The 21,504-nt window shown below is 38.5% G+C and overlaps 1 protein-coding gene across 1 annotated transcript in view; it reads right to left on the bottom strand.

The window, feature by feature from the left end:
- The window catches only part of brinp1 (bone morphogenetic protein/retinoic acid inducible neural-specific 1), a 222,059-nt gene extending 201,923 nt beyond the window's left edge, over positions 1–20,136 (bottom strand). Inside the window, exon 1 of the mRNA XM_010901621.5 lies at positions 19,671–20,136. The gene's annotated coding sequence lies outside the window, so the exon portion shown is untranslated. The remainder of the gene's footprint in view (positions 1–19,670) is intronic.
- Between the last annotated feature and the right edge of the window lie 1,368 nt (positions 20,137–21,504).

Here is a 21,504-nt window from a genome sequence, read left to right as displayed (position 1 = left end):
TAATTATCTGGGACTGTCTGGAAATGTCTTCACGTTATTAGGGTGGAAAAATGAATGACTCGCTTTGATGTATTTCAGTATCTCATGCAGAAGTACAGCAAACCAACAACAACATTGCTGTTGTCCTCCTCACTGGCATCTCACACTGAGACAGTTCAAAAGGTGACATCATCATACCTCAGTAAATCCTAATTTATTACAATGTAACATACAAAATAAAAAATAAATAGTTGTTGCCAGCATCCCCCAGGCCAGGGCTAATGCTAACCACTTAATAAAAAAATCTCTAAAACATTGTGTTTGCAGGCAGTTCATATTTTCCAGTTTCTTCTGACAGGAATATGGAACAGCTGCTCCGCTCTCCAGGGAGCAGACCCCTGGCACTATGTGAAGTGAGGTTCCGTCCCTACTGCAGTACGTTATTTTCAGCTGGGCCCCCAATCCGCTCTCCCATTCCGCACACTCTGCCCTTGACACAACGCAATGCCTGAATTTAGTGACCTAATTTCCAGCCCAAGTCCAATGTTTATCTCCCATTTTACTTTTTGACACATACAGTACCTCCCAAGCTTCCTGGAAAAAGACTCCACCACTATTTGACTTCCACTTTTCCCTATCATCTCACTCCAAGTAGAGGAGGTATAGGTATTTTAAAGGGGACGGTCAACAGTTCCATTGTTCTTAATTCAACACCATAAATTTGTGAAACGGGGGAAAGTGAAGTAAGCATAGCGGAAGAGGCACTTCCCATAAATCACAAGAAATCTGCTGAGACATCTAGCAGATGGTGAAGAAAAAGCCCTGCACTCCCATCTCAATTCCTCCTTCATGAGGCATTTCAGAGCTAAACAGCTCTGCTGCAGCATCAGGGCTTGCAGATGAAGGAATATCAATATTTCAAAGTTGTTTTGTTCAGGGTCCTCATTCCACTTCTCAACCCCCACTGCTGAATGATCAATATTGAGTGAGGTCCTTCATCAAAGTTTCAATGATGTTTTTTTTTTATTTTATGTAGCTGTATATCACACAGAGATGAGCAGCGATTCTGCATTTGCAATATGTTACCAAATTACTTTTGTGTATGTAGACATTTGTATTTCCCTGTCGTTTATTTTATAGCTATATAGAGGAATGTCTGTTTTGTATTCAAAACTACTGAGAATAAATTTAATTTTGTTTCAGTGTGGAGAATTATAATAACCAGATTGTATTGCAAGCAATACTTTTTAGGTTAACTTTTGCATTTTGGGTAGATGTATATATACAACATCAAAATCATAAAAAATACAATATAGACACTGTTAACGTTGTAAATTACTATTGTAGCTGGAAACAGCAGATTTTATATGGAATATCCATATAGGTGTACAGAGGCCAACCATCACTCTGTTCCAATGGCACGCTGTGTTTGCAAATCCAAGTCTATCATTTGAAAGGCTAATAGATCATTATGCAATTGATTGCAATTATGTTAGCACAGCTGAAAATTGTCCATTTTTAGACTACTTTAATATCTGGAGCATCAGCAATTGTGGGTTTGATTACAGGCTTAAAAGGGCCAAAAACAAAGTACTTTCTTCTGAAACAAGTCAGTCTATTCTTGTTCTGAGAAATGAAGGCTATTTCATGTGACAAATTGACAAGAAACTGAAGATCAGGCTGTGTCCTACTCCCTTCACAGAACAGCGCAAACTGGCGCTAACCAGAATATAAAGAAGAGTGGGAGGCCCCGGTGCAAAACTAAACAAGAGGACAAATACATTAGAGCGCCTAGTTTGAGAAACAGACACCTCACAAATTGACAACTAGAATGTCAAATGTCTGCAAGGTGCTGTAATTGTTGAACATTTTCTTATTATTATTTCTAACCCTGTCAATGACTATAATTCCTATTCATTTTGCTATATTTCCTATTCCAACTAATTCCATCTTTGTTTTCATGGAAAACAAGGACATTTCTATGTGACCCCAAACCTTCGTAATGTGTATCTGTGTATGTGTAGATATAAATATAAAACAACAAAACTCAAACCCCTTCACAAGTACAATGACGTTTTGTACTGTTTGAAATTTAATTTTAAAACACTTGACAATAAACTCCATTATTCTTGGTAGATTTGCCCCAGGTTGTTCAAATTAGTTGGAACCTAATTGACTGCAATTTTCAAACAGTGCAACAGATTCTCAACAGGACTGAGATTAGAACGTTGATTGTGCCAGTAAGGGCGCGGCCACATATTGGTTCTGATTAATGATTGTCATGTTCACACTGGCTACTTCCCAGCAGGGAACTCAGTGAAAATTATCAGTTCTGTGTGCAAATGCAAGAAATCCCTTCTTCATGCTCTTAACTTTCCTCCCAAGCTTCAGTTATAGCAGACTGAAACAAATTCTCTTGCAGTATTTGCTCAATCAATTTTCCTCTATTTTTGCTTTCAATTTAACATGATTCACAGTCACTGCTGAGGAGAGGCATCCCAGAGATAGTTGCTGTCACCCCCGTACTTCACTGTAGAGATGGAGTGTATTGAGAACTGGGCAGTGTTAGGTTTGTACCACACAATTCTTTCAGTTTTGGCCAAAAAGCTCTATGTTGGTTTTCATCTTTCAGGTGGTACTTCAAGTATCAGCTGCTTTCCAGCCAAACCCGAATATACCATTACTTCACTCAAAGTAAAGTAACTCTGTAGCGCCTTTAAAGTGATTGTTAGCCTCTGTTTCTTCTCTCACAAGTCTCCTAGTTTATGCACAGAATTTTAAGTGAGAGCTTTTGTTGTTAGTGACTGGATGGTGTGATGCAGCTTGACCTCCCTGATTAGTCCAACTGTGCTCACTGGTATATACAAATACTTGGATATTATGTTTTTCAAATATATGCGTTAGTATTACCAGGACAATGTAAGGTAAGTGTATCCTCATTTGATGTTCCACTATTAAGTCTGCTGTTTTAAAGACGGTCCTCACATTCGTAGCTGTTAATTTTCTTCCAGCCTCCAGTAGAATTGGACACCACTGTCTGACAGAAATGGATGCATTTCAGTTGAGTGATTAACCCTAGTGACAAGGCCTCCCTTGACTATGATAATCTTCACTGAGTTGAATAGAGCTCAAAATAATATTTCCAGTATGAGCGGGAAATATTTAGACAGTTTGGCACTGTCTTGCAGCATATGCAAATAAAATCTGCCAATAAATGAAAACAAAATAACATGATGTGATATCTCTGGATGAGTTCAAGGCCACCAATAATACTGTCGTAAACACAAGTGCTTCTGTAGCTGTAAATAGAGGATTGTCTCAGCCAAGAAATGGGGGTCAGATAATTATAAAATTCTGTATTTTTTGGCATGGAGTTGTTCCACATTATGTTTGAAGGATTTCTTGGGAGTTCCGCCACTGCCGTCCAAGGCTTTCGGCAATAAAAGTTGTGTGAATGTCTTCAGGCAAGGAAGCAGAGCAAAAGTTAGAATGTTGTTGCTGTATCAATGGCAATAGCTTAGTGAGAAGAGGTAGTGAAAAGTGGAATTAATGGTGTGGATACAGTATGCACATTCATAAACCCATAAACATTCACATTCTGCATACAGAGGGCAGAGGCATTCAGGGCAGATGTTTCAGTGCTGATATGACTTGGATTTTGGATTTTGCCTTCCTGCTAAGGTATATAGGGCTATTTCTTCTCTTGGTTTCCTGGTTGATGGTGGGAGGTTATCATTGGTAAAATGTGTCCTTAGCATTGGTTCTGCCTCCTGAATTCTACCAACCCCTATTTTAAGCTTAAAAATTGAGCACTCTAGACCTCTTGCCTTTGAAATTATTCTGCTGCTGCTCCCCTTTCCCCAGAGTTGTCAACTTTTTATAGCTCCCAGGCCATACCCACAAGACTAATGCATTAATTTACCATGCAAAACAATATTTCTAACTCCAACATATACATGTGTATGTAAACATATTGCAATGCTACCAAAGTATTATACATTCCTGCACTATATTACAAGCACTGAACCAATCCATGTGCTATGTCACGTAGATGTGTCGTCTACTCTAAATAATTCCAGGACCAGATATTCCAAACTAATACTTTTCACCATAACAGAACCGGCTGATGTCCTAAGCCCCCTGTCTATGTAAGTTCTTCTATAACCAGCTGAAAACCAAAATAATGTTAGTGAGCAGTAAAACGGATTTTCACAGCATGCAAATGTTTTAAGCTTTCCAAAAATAACAATTTCTTTTTACAGGAGGGACAATTCAGCTTGGCTTCCAAAGCACATTTTTCTGCTCACTAAAGCGACTTCTACAGAAGCCCTATGATCTGCCCTATATTGTTCATGTGCTGACTGTGAGTAAAGCCTGGTGAAGATACTATACCTGCCTCAGTTGGCTTCACCTGCCTGGCCTCTCTATCATTAAAACTAGCTCTATCACCAGGAAAACAGAGCACTCTGTGAGGAGATGTGTATGGAGAGCATGGCCAGATGTGTGTTTATGAATGTGTGTGTTTAATGTATGGTAGTGCATGTGGATGTGCGTTTGATGAAATGTAAAAGGGTGTCTGCTTATTTGGGAGTGTCTGTGTGTGTGTGTGTGTGTGTGTGTGTGCGCGTGTACAGTATATACCCCTTGTCTCTAAAGATTAAGTCAGCACAACTACCTGCTTGTCAAACATGACTGTAAAGTACACTGTAGCAATGAGTAAATATAAGTGGTATGGGTGGCCAGACATTAACACTAAGGGGTAAATATACAACCCTGGGTGCATTCAATGTCCTGCCAAATATGTTACAGTACTGCATAACCCAACAACACCAATTGTGACCTTAGGCCACCTGCTAAGACAGGCCACATTATAAAGCACCGCACTATTGACAAAATTAGCAAGCTGTAGGTGTACTATTTGAATCATTTTTACATAGTGTTTGTAACTCCCTGTGTCTTCAGTCAGCACTATGTCAGCGGCCTGATAAAATTAAGCATGACTTATTTCCGTCTCACTGCCTGGAGCCCCTGATGATTCTGTGGGAGAAAAGGCATACTGCCATAACAAATAGTTCCACAGTGAATGACTCAATCGCATTCATTTTTCAAAAGTAACAAGGAGTTGTCATGAATGTCTCCAATGAATGACTGATTGATCTGTTGTGTAACGTAACCTTAAATTATAGCAAGAACTGATAAAATGTGAAAAATACATGTGCAGTGTTCTTGTGAATGGTGATTTTACATGACTTTAAATTAGGGAATACTTAAAGAAAACTGTTGATGGAGTTACATTTCCCAAGCATACGTCATTCGGTCATCCCCTACTTGGGTGATCACACATTAGAGTACAGTATTTACACAGTTGATCGGATCAGATCAGGGTCATGCTAGTGTGAGAGCAATATCAGATGGTTAAATTGCTCTCCCACCAATAAAGAGCTTGATAGAACTTTGAAAAATAACTATTATCCATGGAAAAAAACTAATGTTCTGTTACATAAATATTAGTCACAGGTTTTGAAGGTTACCTTAAAAATAAGGAAACGCCATCTCGATGGATTACTGTGCAATTTGTTAATGTGGATATCTTTCACCTGGGCTCAAACATCTAATAGATCAGAGATGCTGGTACAGCATTCTGCCAATTAATGGAGATGATACAAGCTTGAGCCTATTGATTTGCCCTGTTTGTTCCAATTTGTTATCACTCTTTGTCCTAAGTTGCTGAGGGTTCTATTATGCTCAACAATCAGCGGATACCCCTATTGGTTGTTTCAGAAATCATTTTAAATCCTCACCTGTTTTTGTTTGCCATCAGAAACTTCTTGGTTACTTGTCATTTGTTTCAGGGATTTTTTTTTATTGGTTTTATTTTTACCAAGACTTTACACAATTGATGAAAATACAGTCAATTTTAAGTTGAGTACATTTGAATAACAATCATTTTATGCTTTGAAACAATTCTGGAACTCACAGATCTCACTTAGTTGATGTTACATTAAGTGACATTACACATTTTGTTGGGCTTCTGTTGACAATAATTTTTTGTATGCATTGAAAATAATTTCTGATGAATAAATGTAGTCAAACACCATAATTCCACTATTACTGCAGATATTTCAAAAGATGTCTGGTAGTACAACACAAAACATTCTACAAATTGCCTCTTTAAATTCAGTTGGCCATTGGTAGCAGCATTCCCCCAGCTAGCGGAGAACATGACATGATAGCTTTGGTTTAGGATTAAAGGAAATAGTCAAATGTCCATCTGATATTTTCCTATAAACATCACACTGAGACACAATATCATGGAAGTCATTCATTGCTGATGTTGTCATGGTTACAGATAGGTAGCCACATTGCCAGAAGCACTCACCATTCCCAAAGAGGTTCAGTTTTATGAACAAGAAACCGTCTCACTATAGGAAAAGGAAATTAATTTATAGTCTTGGATGAAGACATTCCCTCTATTTTATGTGGGAAAATGTACCACATTTTGAAGTCATTGCCTCAATACAGTCTCCAGAGTATTAAAAGCATTTTCCATAGTCCCTTCTCTTCAACCTCAATCCGCACTCCCCCATACCTCCTCCTCACCATCACCCCAACGAGGACCATGGGAGAAGCCCCTGCAATTTGCTGTATCTCAAATGGGCACTTTCCCCCCTATTACATGATCATGAGGTGACAGGACTTAAGAATGGCTACTGCCTTCCAGTCGCAGAGTGGAGATGGAAGAAATAGAAGTCTACAATTACTGCTAAATGAAGCACACTGCCTCTTTCTCTTTTCCCTACTCTCTCTACATCTGGCCCTACGTCATTCTCAGGGACAAAGCAGGTGATGTCGCAAACTGGCTGCCCCAGGCAATTTTCACTTAGAGCTGAAGTTGCAGTTTAGTTGCTTGGATTTAGAACTGCCTGACTTTAAGTCCCATCTCCAAGTCTGACTCCTAATGTCAGGCTGAACTTCGAGCTAGACAATGGCAACCAGTACAACACTTACAGTTAACACCAATGCCTAGATTATAATTGTATCATTAAAGCATTACTTATCTTGCAATAGCAATGTAAAGGAACTTTTACTGAGTCCTCTTTGTCCATTAAAATAACATCAAATTGATCAGAAATACAGTGTATACATTAGGGATGCAATGGTACATGGTATGTTATCGAACCATTCGCTACGCCTTCTACGGTTCAATACGCACATGTGAACTGCAGAGTGAAGATATGCCGGTTATTTTCCTAGAATTTCATGCTTTTTGTGGTGCAGACTACACACACGTTATATATTCAGATCCACAGAACCAGGAACGTAGCTTGTGAACAGGTAAGGCAAGAAACTGTTGGGGCCCCAGGCCGTTATGGGGCTCCTGAGGGCTGACAAACTGTACTCCACAACAATGTCTCAAAACGTGGCAATTGCAGCAACCACAACGCCCTCCACCTTAAACAATGAATGGACAATTTGCAATGACATCTCAGTAGGAAACCTCCATACAGGCACCCCAAAGGGTATCTGCAGGTTTCAGGTTTGTTACATTTAAGAATATTTTAATGCCACTACGAATTCAATTAGACCAACTCAACAACAACACCTGATGCCTTTTGACTGAAGTACCCATTGTTGTTAGAGCAGTAAGCCTACTGCTAATAATAATGTTACTGGCTGTGGGACTGCGTCAGTAATACTACCAAACAAAACTGAGAAATGCCAGGCATTTGTTGGGAGTTTGTTTTTGTTGTTTTTGTGTTTCTCACACTTTATATGGGATTCCACAGATTTAATTCCCATAAATGTTCCAAGTTTGAAAGACTTCTTGCAAAAAAACAGTGGGCTTCATTTTCTTTCATTTCAACCACAAAGCAAAGTTGCTGTTGTCCAAAAACCTTTGATTGAATTTGTACTTTCCCATAGTGCCTGCGGGAAGTTGAATAGCCAATGTCCACTATGTAGCTAGCTAAATGACCTAGCTTGGTACTAGCTAGCGATCTACCTGATGATCACCTGTGTTGGGAGAAAAGCAGCCAACCGTCACGAGTGTCTTGCCGATATTTAACATTCTGACTGCAATTGTGGTTTCTCACTGCACGTGACCATAGCTAAAATGAGTTCAGAGGGAAGCAAATTTAAAGAGGCACTGACATCTTTCAAATACATTGTTTGGGAACATGTTGGATTCAGCTTTCAATATGATAACGAGGGGATGAACACTGTAAACAAAGTACTGATGGCTACTCGGGTAGAAACACTTCTAACATTATGACGTCATTCATAGCAAAACTGTACCATTTCCGTGACCCACAAACTGCTATAAGTACTGAACAGTGGGCCCACTGTATTTTTGCATCCTTAGTAGATATTGTTACTGTTATAAATGACTAATGAACCTAGAAACGGCAGATTTGTATGGAATATCTACATCGGCATACAGAGGCACATTATAAGCAACCATCAGTCCTGTGTTTCAATGGCACGTTCTATATGCTAATCCAAGTTAATCATTTGAAAAGGCTAACACATAATTTGAAAGACAAAGAAGCGCATATTTGCCTAGGTTTTTTTTTTCTTATCTTAGCATACTACTTTACTCAAGGTTGTTTACTACACTACTTTACTACCAACAACACACGGTTTAACAAGGAAGTGCTTCAAGAGATTGGAGTCTAAGACGTAACACGGTATGAAAAACAGGCCTTTAAGATGTGTAAAACTCAGTGCTGTGGTTTATCAATATACATTAAACTTTTGAAGCAGACTTAAAAAAAAATCCCATTACTGATTGGTGTGATTATAATTTTTTACTTGGCAGTGTGGGTGTCAAATGCCTTATTGGAGAAAAAAACTACTAGATTTAACTTTTAACTGAAGGTCAGTCATACGGGTACTGGATGAAAAGTCAAGAAATACACAAATATTGGTTATTTGTAGGATTACATACAGTATTCTTAACATAGACCCATTCAGGGTGAGAATGTTTTTGAAGACCAGGCAGTTTAAAATATGTATTTCTCTTTTACCCACTGATGGAGCACCAAATAGTTTCACCAAATCAGCAGTAGTATCATTATTTGTGTTTCTGGGAGGGGATTACCCATTTAAGGGTTGACCACAATAGGAATAAGTAGGTATCTGCAAAATATCATTGATTTTAAAGAGAAGCCACCTTGGCAGCCAACCATTTCTCAGTGCTGCAGTGACCAGGGCCCAACTGCTGCCATTGCAGAGGAAAAGCAGCCAGCTGGCACGACCCCACCACCCCACCAGGTGGCCATTGTTTATTAATTATCCCAGCAGCCTCAGCGGCCAATGATAAGAGTGCATTCTACCCATTGAGCCACGCCATGGTTCCTCAATTGCACCCATAGGGGAGTTCTCCATTTTTATTATATTCAACCTGCTAGGAGACTATAGTCTAAACCCAGCACAGGCAAACAGAGTACTGGGCTTCTGCTGACTGCAAGGGTCTCTGTTTCTTCTCATCCATCAGGGATCCTGATTAAATAATTGTATGAATTATGGAAGTTAATTTAGACCAAATGGTAGAGGCTTTGTTATTTATAGGGGTGTAATGGATCACTGGTTATCCAGGCAAAGACATAGAAGCTGTAAATTACTTTGACTTTAAGGATTCCATGTCATAAACCGGAGTCATTTTAATAATGTTAACCTATACATTAAAATGAACTTCGATACCGGCATCTATAGGGCTGCCTATTAACATATAAAGAGGCATGTCAATAGCACATGATCTCAGAAAAAGCAGTGTTTGTGATTGTGAAGCCATAAGCAAGCCTTAATTCAGGAATAATATATACAGTATGTTACCCTTTAACAGAACAATAAGACCAATAATTGACATCAGCAACCAACCTGTTGTTAGAATAAGGTAATTAAACCATTTAAATTGCATACAAAAAACATCCATTATTGTGTTGTAATCAAACAGTATAATTATAATAAAAATGACAGGTAGTCTGGTGTTTAGAACTTCTGACCATTAGTAAAAAGATATTATTCCAAGGTGGTGAAAATGTGTAGCCTAATTCTGAATCATACCAGGGGTTCCTTCAGCAATTTGTTTGGTTTTTATGTTTTAGGACCTGGCTATACATATTATTTAAGAAAATTCTTAGAAATTACAGTGACATTTCCCTATACTACAATGATACATAGAAATAGAAAAAAATACACGACAAGGCTAAACCGATAAAATATCATCAATTAATGTATTTTGAAATACATTAGGAATTTTCCCCCTTTAATCTAACATGAGATATTACATTTATATGTTTAGGTATTATACAGCTATACGTTTAATTGTTGTTCATCAGTTTAAAATAGTACATTTCTAAACTGTATTTAGGTCAAATTGTTCAAAGAAAAAACTAAATAATACAAAATGTATTTCTTAAAAATGTGTCAATTATTGGAAACCCTTAAAACAAAATTCAACTAGAAGATTTAATTTGAGTGTATTCACATCCATGAATTGTGAACCATGTAGGCTTCACACACCGTTTTTTTAATGGCCTTCTGATTTTCATGGACCAAAAGAAATTGGGCAATTAGCTGCTTAGCTTTTTCTTAGCCAGATGTGTGCCACTGCACACATTCGCTCATGCACAAGAGCGCTAACAAAATTCTAGAGGTGATTCAAGGTGTGTTAATGCCTGTACAGCAGGCCACCATGGGGCTGAAAGATTGGAATATATTGATCAGAGACATAACCAAAACATTGTGTCAAAATAAAATGTTTGGTACATTTCAAAAATGTGCAATAGCAAACAACTTACTGGACCATGAAAGGCGACCTTATTGGATGAGAGAACAATGGTTGTAATTGTTACGAACTGTTGAACAGATCAAGAACACTTTCCAGGATAAAGGCACAGATGTATAAGAGTACCATAATTCCCCATTTATAACCCACACCGTGTATAAACTGTACCATTCATTTTATAGCTTTGTGTGTATACAAACTTGAGTATTAACCACACCCATATAAACCGCATTGGCCCAGAGAATTATGACTCGTACTTACATTGTACATTAATATTAAACATCTGTTATGTTTAAGGCCAAAATTACCAAAATGTATTTGTAGAAGAATAAAACATGTTTTTGAAAACCCTGTAACACCAATTGTTTCATATTTGCTACATGGGTTTCTGAGATCACTACGTCGTCAAGCACTCATCTGTGAATAAGTCAGCTGGTAGAAACATTATTAAAAATGTAAACTTGTGTATTAGCCACACCCACGTATTAACCACAGTAGTTAATACATGGATGTGGCTAAACTGTGGTTTATGAACAGGAAATTACAGTACACAAGATGCAAATCACAAGTTCAGAGGGTTTACCACAGGATGCAAACCAATGGTATGCCTCAAGAACAGAACGGCCAGGTTACACTTAGCTAAAAAGTGCATAAAACAATCTGGCCTTATGGACAGATGAGACAAAGATTAACCTGTACTATAGTAATGTAAAGAGTAATGTGTGGAGAATGAAAGGAACTGCTCCTCATTCAAAGCATAACACCTTTTCAGTGAAACATGTTGGAGGCAGTGTTAAGGCTGCTACTTCAACTGGCTCACTTTATTGATTAAATGACTGTTGACGGTAGCAGTTGAAAAAAATTCTGAGATTTGACACCAAAAATCCAACCAAATGTCTCAAAACTCATTGAAAGGCACTTCACCTTGAAGCACCTTGAAAGATAATGACCTTCAACATAGTTGCTTAAGTAACAAAGGAGTTTTTCAGGGCCAAAAGGTGTAATGTTCTTGAATGGCCATGTCAATCACCTGCCCCCAATCCAACTGAGCATGCATTTCATTTGCCAAAAGGCAAAATTGAGGCACAAATGACCAGAAGCAAACAGGAACTGAAGATGGGTGCGATACTGGCCTAGCAGAGCATTACCAGGGAAGATACCCAGCACCTGGGGATGTCTTTGGGTCAATGACAGGCAGTCACTGAAAGTAAAATATTTGCAAACAATTACTAAATATGACAACTAAACTTAAGAAAATTTAAATTTGTCCGATTACAACTCCCAATGTATAGATGTAAATACCCTCAAATAAAAGCACTGAAAATTTCATTTTAAGTCTAATGTGGTAGAGTACAGAGCCAAAACAACATAATGTGTGTCACGGCCCAAATACTTATGTACGGCCCAGTGTATTCAGGATATTTTCTTCTTTTAATTTAATCCAGATTCAGCCTGTATTCCAAATATTATGCATTGGATTTGGGTATATTGCTGAAGATCTCTGTTTATCACTGCCTTATATTGCATCATCTGGAATTCAAAATATTTTCATTCTGGCAGCAAACAAAGAGCCAACAATGAAGGGCTCATGGTCAACACTCAGCAGTGAACACTCAGCAGGGAACATTCAGCAGGGAACATTCAGCAGTGAAGACTCAGCAGTGAACACACAGCAGTGAACACACAGCAGTGTATATAGAGATATTTTAGCTGATTTATAAAGGTCAACAACCATTTGCCTCTATTCTTTCGTAAGATTTCTGCCATTGCCCATGACAGATGACAAAATGATTTTACATGCAAGTTACCTCATTCTCACACCCCAGTGAAAAAGAAGCTCAATGCAGTTCTTAAGACTGAGATTTGAATGATAAATAATTTACTGAGATGCCTCTTAGATTCCACAAAAGTTTTCCCTTGGTTGTAGGACACTATAACCAATGTAGCTCATAAGTCATACATGCAAATCCCATTAGCACAATACTATAAGAAAAGTACATAGTTGTATAAGAGAAGTTTAAAATAGAGAAAAATATTCTCCTTTGTAGGAGTACAATGTGAACTAAAGTATGCACATTAACCAGCAATACTCTGAGAAAGTGCTTATGAGAAAATATTATATAAGAATATGTATTCACAGTAGGGATGTCAATGATATTAACACATCCAAATCTAGCCACTTAATTTCTTGTTGGGTCTTGTTAAAGCCCCAGCGGAGTATAGGCAAGAACACAACTACAGGTCAAATGATCACTGCAATTTGAAATAAAGTTCACCATCCGTTTTGTGTTGCTCTGACACATGGTGTGATTTGACCACTGTTGTTTATACTCCTATCAAAACTGTTTTTTTCCCCCCAGGGAGGAAGCCTTCCGGCCATTCCAGCTGCAACCAGCACCCACTGCTAGTTCTGCCAATAGTATAGACGACTGATGCCTCTTGGCAATGTGAAACCGCTCTTCTAGTTCCAGCACTGAGAAGGCTTGCATTTGATATTCTTGTCCACACACACGGAGAACAGAGCGTTGCCTACCACCCAGTTTATCTGTTGAAGGAGATTGTTCTACTGTGCTCTCTAATCCATTAGTGTGCATGTGTGTTCCAATGTATGTGTCTTCCAATATGTGTGTGTTTACGTGTAGATCTCTATTTGACTTTGTGATTCATGACAACATTGTTTCAAACAATCCATCAATGGAGTGCACAGAGCAAGTCAGAACACATTTTGCAGGGCCATATAAAATCAGCAATGCAGAAAATGTGTATGGAATCATGGAATCCCGACATTAAAAAGGAAGTCAAACTTGTTTTATTGTGCATTGTATGTAGAAGGGAATCAACTAAATGTATTGAACATACATTCATTTGTCCATAAGACATTAACTTCAGTTGGATGTTTTTCCTATCTACTATGGATCCATTTCTTTTTGTTGTTTGCTCTTTGGGGTTTTAGGCTTGATTTCTATACAAGCACTTTTTGTGCTGATGTAAAAGGGCTTTATACACTCACCTAAAGGATTATTAGGAACACCATACTAATACTGTGTTTGACCCCCTTTCGCCTTCAGAACTGCCTTAATTCTACGTGGCATTGATTCAACAAGGTGCTGAAAGCATTCTTTAGAAATGTTGGCCCATATTGATAGGATAGCATCTTGCAGTTGATGGAGATTTGTGGGATGCACATCCAGGGCACGAAGCTCCCGTTCCACCACATCCCAAAGATGCTCTATTGGGTTGAGATCTGGTGACTGTGGGGGCCATTTCAGTACAGTGAACTCATTGTCATGTTCAAGAAACCAATTTCAGATGTTTCGAGCTTTGTGACATGGTGCATTATCCTGCTGGAAGTAGCCATCAGAGGATGGGTACATGGTGGTCATAAAGGGATGGACATGGTCAGAAACAATGCTCAGGTAGGCCGGGGCATTTAAACGATGCCCAATTGGCACTAAGGGGCCTAAAGTGTGCCAAGAAAACATCCCCCACACCATTACACCACCACCACCAGCCTGCACAGTGGTAACAAGGCATGATGGATCCATGTTCTCATTCTGTTTACGCCAAATTCTGACTCTACCATCTGAATGTCTCAACAGAAATCGAGACTCATCAGACCAGGCAACATTCTTCCAGTCTTCAACTGTCCAATTTTGGTGAGCTTGTGCAAATTGTAGCCTCTTTTTCCTATTTGTAGTGGAGATGAGTGGTACCCGGTGGGGTCTTCTGCTGTTGTAGCCCATCCGCCTCAAGGTTGTGCATGTTGTGGCTTCACAAATGCTTTGCTGCATACCTCGGTTGTAACGAGTGGTTATTTCAGTCAAAGTTGCTCTTCTATCAGCTTGAATCAGTCGGCCCATTCTCCTCTGACATCTAGCATCAACAAGGCATTTTCACCCACAGGACTGCCGCATACTGGATGCTTTTCCCTTTTCACACCATTCTTTGTAAACCCTAGAAATGATTGTGCGTGAAAATCCCAGTAACTGAGCAGATTGTGAAATACTCAGACCGGCCCGTCTGGCACCAACAACCATGCCACGCTCAAAATTGCTTAAATCACCTTTCTTTCCAATTCTGACATTCAGTTTGGAGTTCAGAAGTTTGTCTTGACTATGACCACACCCCTAAATGCATTGAAGCAACTGCCATGTGATTGGTTGATTAGATAATTGCATTAATGAGAAATTGAACAGGTGTTCCTAATAATCCTTTAGGTGAGTGTAAAATACATTTGATTGATTGATAATAGAATGCACCTGTGATTTGTCTTTCCACTATTTTGTGTAGCAGTTAGTAATGACACCAAGAAAAACATTATTCTGGTATATCAAGGCTTCTCTAAAACCTTTGCAATGAAATAATTTAAATTTTAGTAAGAGAGAAGCCTATGCTTATCTACCAGAATGATAGGATTATCACTTTCATCAATCTAGTGTGTATTGTTTCGCAGACTCTGCAATCGTGTGTGCTACAGAAACAAAGCTAAACTAAAGATACCGAATAACCAACCCATACCGCATGGTGATGTTTCCAATGAGAGACTAGTACAACCATGTTTGTAGAATGTAGAAATGGTGGGAAGAGCCAGGCATAATCTGGCAAGATTCCATTGGTATACTCAAGCTCGCATTCATTTAAAACGGAACACATCAGGTTGCATGCGCAGTAATTCAAATGTCTCTGCACTCCCTCTAAAAGATGCCATTTTTAGAAATGTTAGCTAAAGACTAAATCTTATCCTCCAGAATGTCAGCCCAGTTCCATCTTGATCCATTCAGTCCCCTTGCCAGCTCACTGGAGTTTTCCTGTCCTTGTTGGGTTTGGAAACAACCAGATGAAAAAATTAAGAGACCAATCCTAATTATTCTTAAATCAGCATCTCTACATGTATGGCAGCCATTCCATTCCAGTATCTGTTAAATTCCAACACAGGCACACCTCATTTTACTTAATGAGGTACTGATTAGGTGATTACCTGAACCAAATCTAATTCATTGAGGCTACAGATTGGCAGAGGGCGAAAACAACTGTCCACTGACCGAGATGACCATCAACTCATTCGAATGTCACTCAACAACCGTAGGATGACATCAAGTGACCTACAAAAAGAATGGCAAACAGCAGCTGGGGTGAAGAGCACAGCGAGGACAATTCAAAACAGGCTCCTTGGGGTAGGGCTGAAGTTGTGCAAAGCTAGAAAAAGGCCCTTCATCAATGAGAAGCAAAGAAGACACAGGCTGAAGTTTCCAAAAGACCATAAGGATTGGACCGTAGAGGAATAGAGTAAGGTCATCTTCTCTGATGAGTCAAATTTTCAGCTTTGCCCAACACAAGGTTAATCTAATGTTTAGACGGAGACCTGGAGAAGCCTACAAACCACAGTGTCTCCCACTCACTGTGAAATTTGGTGGAGGATCGGTGATCATCTGGGGATGCTTCAGCAAGGCTGGAATCGGACAGATTGGTCTTTGTGAAGGACGCATGAATCAAGCCAAGTACAAGGTTATCCTAGAAGAGCACCTGCTTCCTTCTGCTCTGACAATGTTCCCCAACTCTGAGAATAGTTTTTTCCAGAAGGACAATGCTCCATGCCACACAGCCAGGTCAATCAATGTGTGGATGGAGGACCACAAGATCAAGACCCAGTCACAGCCAGCCCAATCTCCAGACCTGAACCCCATTGAAAACCTCTGGAATTTGATCAAGAGGTAGATGGATGGTCACAAGCCATCAAACAAAGCCGAGCTACTTGAATTTTTTGTGCCAGGACTGGCATAAAGTCACCCAACAGCAATGTGACAGACTGGTGGAGAGCATGCCAAGACGCATGAAAGCTGTGATTAAAAATCAGGGTTATTCAACCAAATATTGATTTCTGAACTCTTCCTAAGTTAAAACATTAGTATTTTGTTGTGGAAAAATGAATATGAATTTTACAATATTTTTTATTAGAAATTTGGGATTAATATTGTCAGTAGTTTATAGAATAAAACAAAATTATTCATTTTACTCAAACACATACCTATGAATAGTAAAACCAGAGAAACTGATCATTTTGCAGTGGTCTCTTAATTTTTTCCAGAGCTGCATTTGGTGAGCATTGCTCACACATTTTTTGGGTTACTGAGCAAATATCTGGCCTCCAGAGTGGAAATGTAAAATATGCGAGAATTCTATGCAACATCGGGCACGCAATTACTCTGAGCACTGTACCCATTTTAAGTTACATTTTCAGAGAGTATCCAATAAGCTATTGTAGCTCTCAGCATAATTTAGGCCTAGATGTGTGCCCTACAAACCAAACTAATAGAACAACTCCTATAGCATTTTCACAAAGAAACAGATTTTGATTTAAATGATTAGCCTTTATCTGGTGTTGCAGGCCTGCATTAATGTTAATATTTCAATGTTTTTAGATTAGAGGCTGACATTCATGATTTTGTACTTTGTCTGTAACACAATGGTTTCTGACCAATTTTGCTATTATTATTTTATTTATTTATTCTCTGTTGCAATTTTGTTGATAAAACCTAATACTAATTTAGTTAAAGTATATCGAGGCATTTGATAATGTACCATTACAGAAAGAAAATGTATTTATTTTATTTTCATATCATTAATATTTTTTTATATTCATTGATCTATTTTATATTAGAACAAATGGAAAGATAACTTTTGTATGACAGAATTCGTTTTTCTTGAAATTTGAAACATCATCAGAAGCTACATTTTTATTTATTTCATGCCATGGCATAGAAAAACTAAATTGACAAAACATTGGTATCTACATCGGTCGAATGTGTTAAAAGAATATCAGCCACTGGTAACGCACAAATAAAGCAGATTTGATAGGGCCCTAATTATGTTGCAGCATGTGCTCCCAGTCTTTGAAGGCTTTGTCAACACAGGGTCACCAAGCATGAGAAATAGCTTAGCCTCAAGCTACTTCTGGCATTTTCTTTTTGGTATATGAGATTGTGAGCCGTTTCTCTCTGAAAAGGAGTTTCATGCATGTATGCAATATAGGCTATTGGCCAAAAGATTTAAAGACCTATTTGGGGGAAAAAAGGACTTTGTTTATTAGATGTTTTCATGTATGTAATATGCCGAACAAAATGTCAGAAACAATGAGACCAAATAACAACATATTGTAAGTATGCATGTTTTATGCACTGCCTGATACAGGAAAAGTGTACATTTTACAGTGCAACTAAAATAGAAAGTCAAAATTGTAATTCGAAGGGTGCTACTGCTCAGAGCTACTTTGATTGACAACGTCCAACTTTATGTTAATCATGGGACATGCACATGGCAGCGTAGATATGTCATTAATACAGAATGACAATAACAGTAAATCTATGTTGAAATTACACGCTATATGTAGTTATTAGTATAAAGATGTCCACTCAAATTTGATTTTAGTTCAAACATTGCTAGTAAGTGTATGAATGACATTTCTTCTGTGTTATGTGGAATGTATATATGTTTAAGAGAGTAAAACAGAGGCTATGACTGATTGGTAACTGTGTTGAACATAATGTTTCTGACAATCCCACTGCCATTTAAAGAAACCTATTGATACATATCTAAAGACACAAAATAAAGAAAATAAATGACAATATGAAAATATTTGAGATGAGACAAAGATCCAGTCGTCAGTAATAAAAACGATGCGCTCTCTACAAGAGGAGTTGTATTTCAATTTTATATTTTTTCATCTATCAACACCAGTCAATTATCCTGCAAATAACTGATAAAATGAGAAGTGGCGCAAAAGATCACGAGCTCCCCCTACAGATAGTCTATAGTAGTGCACTTACAAAACAACATGAAGCGACAAATGAAAAGGCGACTGAATCATTGGTGCTGCTTCAAAAAGGGACAAATATTTTCTGTTAATAGAATTTCTGTTCCGTTTTTATGATATCAGTAAGACAGCTTTTCAATATTTATTGAGCACCTTTCCAATATTGCTATGACTGCAATGATATTGTCGCATATTTCATATTTGTACACACACAGACACATACGGAGGGTTCTGATTGATCAGTGTTTAAAAGTATTCACAGATAAAATACAATTACACTATTGAAAGCTTAACAGCCTGACACTAAACGGTAGCCGGATGCATTTCATCATTGCAGTTCACCTGTCGAGTTGGAAAAACGCTGTAGCCTTTTCCCCACAAATAAAAACAAACGAATGATGCATGAAATGGAAGCAATTGAAAGAACATTTAAGTCTAAAGCATCTATATAATGCATCGTTTGTTACATCAGCCAATTAGTTACATCAGCCATAAAGGATACTGTACATCAAATGAAGAGACAACGTGGCAATCTGAATGTGACCGTATTTTTCTAGAACAATATAGTCTACATGAAATGATACTGCACCCTCGAACTTCAGTGTGTCCGAGTGTGATTCAGATTGAGGCGAGGGTCCTTGCGAAAGAAACTGTGCGTGGACAGAAAACAGATTAGGCTATTTGCTTTTTCTCGCCCTCTGCAGCCTCCTTGCATTACAATCCAGTCATATGCAAAGATAATTTTGCCTACCTCAACTATACGCGCCTTCTGCACTTAGCTAACGAACACACTTTACATGTAAATACAAGTAGGCTATAACGTATTTTTTATATCCACATTAATTGAGTTTCGTAAATTTTAATTAAATGGAAAACAACGTATGTTGGACACGATAACACATAAGGGGGAAACGGTAAGATGACAGTGATGGCAGAAAAACGCATTCGTTCAGACTGTGTAGACTACTGCTGACCATGCAACATCGCCATAACGATCAGTGTGCTAACATTCAGCTACTGTCATAGGTACTTGGCATAGTGTGTAAAAAAATTCTACGAATTAAAGCAAGTAAGGCTGTTATCAAGGCTTACCTGAAACTGATTTTCCCGTTTTCAGAATCTCTAGTACAAGGGGCTTTAGTTTTCTGGCAGAAAACTTCTGCTGGAGAATATGTATCCAGTCTGCATGCTGGTAGCTCAATACTAGATGTTGTTGGATTGCGGATGAGTTGGCAGTCCTTATCATGCTCCAGAGACAGAAATCCTTCGGTTCTGCGAGGTCGTGAGCATAGGTACAAAGAAACAGAGTGACAGTCGAACTGTAGGAAAATGGAAGAGATCGACGTATACGAAATGTCGGGTTGGAAGGAGGTCCTGGATTGCTCGGTGTTGGTTCGCAAGTGGATAGGTGGTAGGGGTGGATGTAAAGAAAGGTAGGTAGGCAGACGCACAGACTGAGCAAGTGCAGAGCAAAAGGAAGCAAAACTAGGGGGAGGTACTGAAATTGCTCTGTATTGTGGAGAGGACGGTAATTTCAGACAGCAAGGGGTGGGACTGGACCACATAAGGCGACCGGGAGAAAGAACGGAGGGGATGGGACAGACGAGGAATGGGAGACCTTGTCTTGATTTTCTGTGTTCATGAACAATGATTATATAGGTTTAACAGTGTGTGTGTGTGTGTGTGTGTGTGTGGGGGGGGGGGGGGTCCTTTTTTCATCTAACTTTGAACCTAGAAATCCTATGACATAATTGTTTGTGGATTTCAGTTGGATTCTCAAAACTACACGTGTCTAACTAGCGGTTAGTGTAAATGTACATATATGGATGAGGTTTTGACAGCCGGGTTAAGGACAAAATTAAAGATTGTCTCCATTAGAATTCATTATGTCCCCTATGCCTTATGCACTTTTATATAATTGTGTGACAACCTGATTATATGAAATTAAGCCCAATAATGCAGGTCTCTCTCCCTTAAATACCTGTAGGTTGATGCGTGCTTACTGTACACTGTACCCGGCGGATGAATTACTAGCGGCCTTGTAGTATTTGTTTGCCACCACATGCAGAGAATTGCAGTGTTAGCTGGCCGCTTTACTGAACATGCTCCAGAGTGGAGGGTTATGCATTTTCTTTGTCCATGGTCCTGAAAACTTTGTCCATGGTCCTGTGATACATGTATATGAGAAAACCATGGGCATTAATATTGGTTTGTATTGGCCAGTCAAAAAAAGCTCAATGGAATGTAACATCTTTCTGTAATAGGAACATTACTTCTTGTTCGGAAATGTAACACATATTCAAAACACTGTCATAACAGGAAAGAGGAAAAATATAACTTCTTTGTGCAATAAATATATATTCTTTCTTTATTCGAGGTATTTATAAATTAAGATGCAATGAGATGAAAGCAACCTATGAAAATCAACACTACTGACTGTAGTACTACAGTACATTGTCTGAGCTAGCAAATAATGTAATGTACTGTACGAACCATTAGTAAAAAAAAAAAATAATTTATTCAATGCTTATTAGCTTGATGATACACACACACATCAATCTAGAAATCTAACCTGTAATCGAGCTGATATACAGTGAGGGAAAAAAATATTTGATCCCCTGGTGATTTTGTACGCTTGCACACTAACAAAGAAATTATCAGTCTATAATTTTAATGGTAGGTTTATTTGAACAGTGAGAGACAGAATAACAACAAACAAATCCAGAAAAACGCATGTCAAAAATGTTCAAAATTGTTAGCATTTTAATGAGTGAAATAAGTATTTGACCCCTCTGCAAGACACGACTTAGTACTTTGTGGCAAAACCCTTGTTTGCAATCACAGAGGTCAGACGTTTCTTGTAGTTGGCCACCAGGTTTGCACACATCTCAGGAGGGATTTTGTCCCACTCCTGTTTGCAGATCTT

Source organism: Esox lucius, chromosome 14 (assembly GCF_011004845.1).
Source record: "Esox lucius isolate fEsoLuc1 chromosome 14, fEsoLuc1.pri, whole genome shotgun sequence".
NCBI classification, from domain to species: Eukaryota; Metazoa; Chordata; class Actinopteri; order Esociformes; family Esocidae; genus Esox; species Esox lucius.
This window is presented reverse-complemented; position numbering and strand designations above follow the sequence as displayed.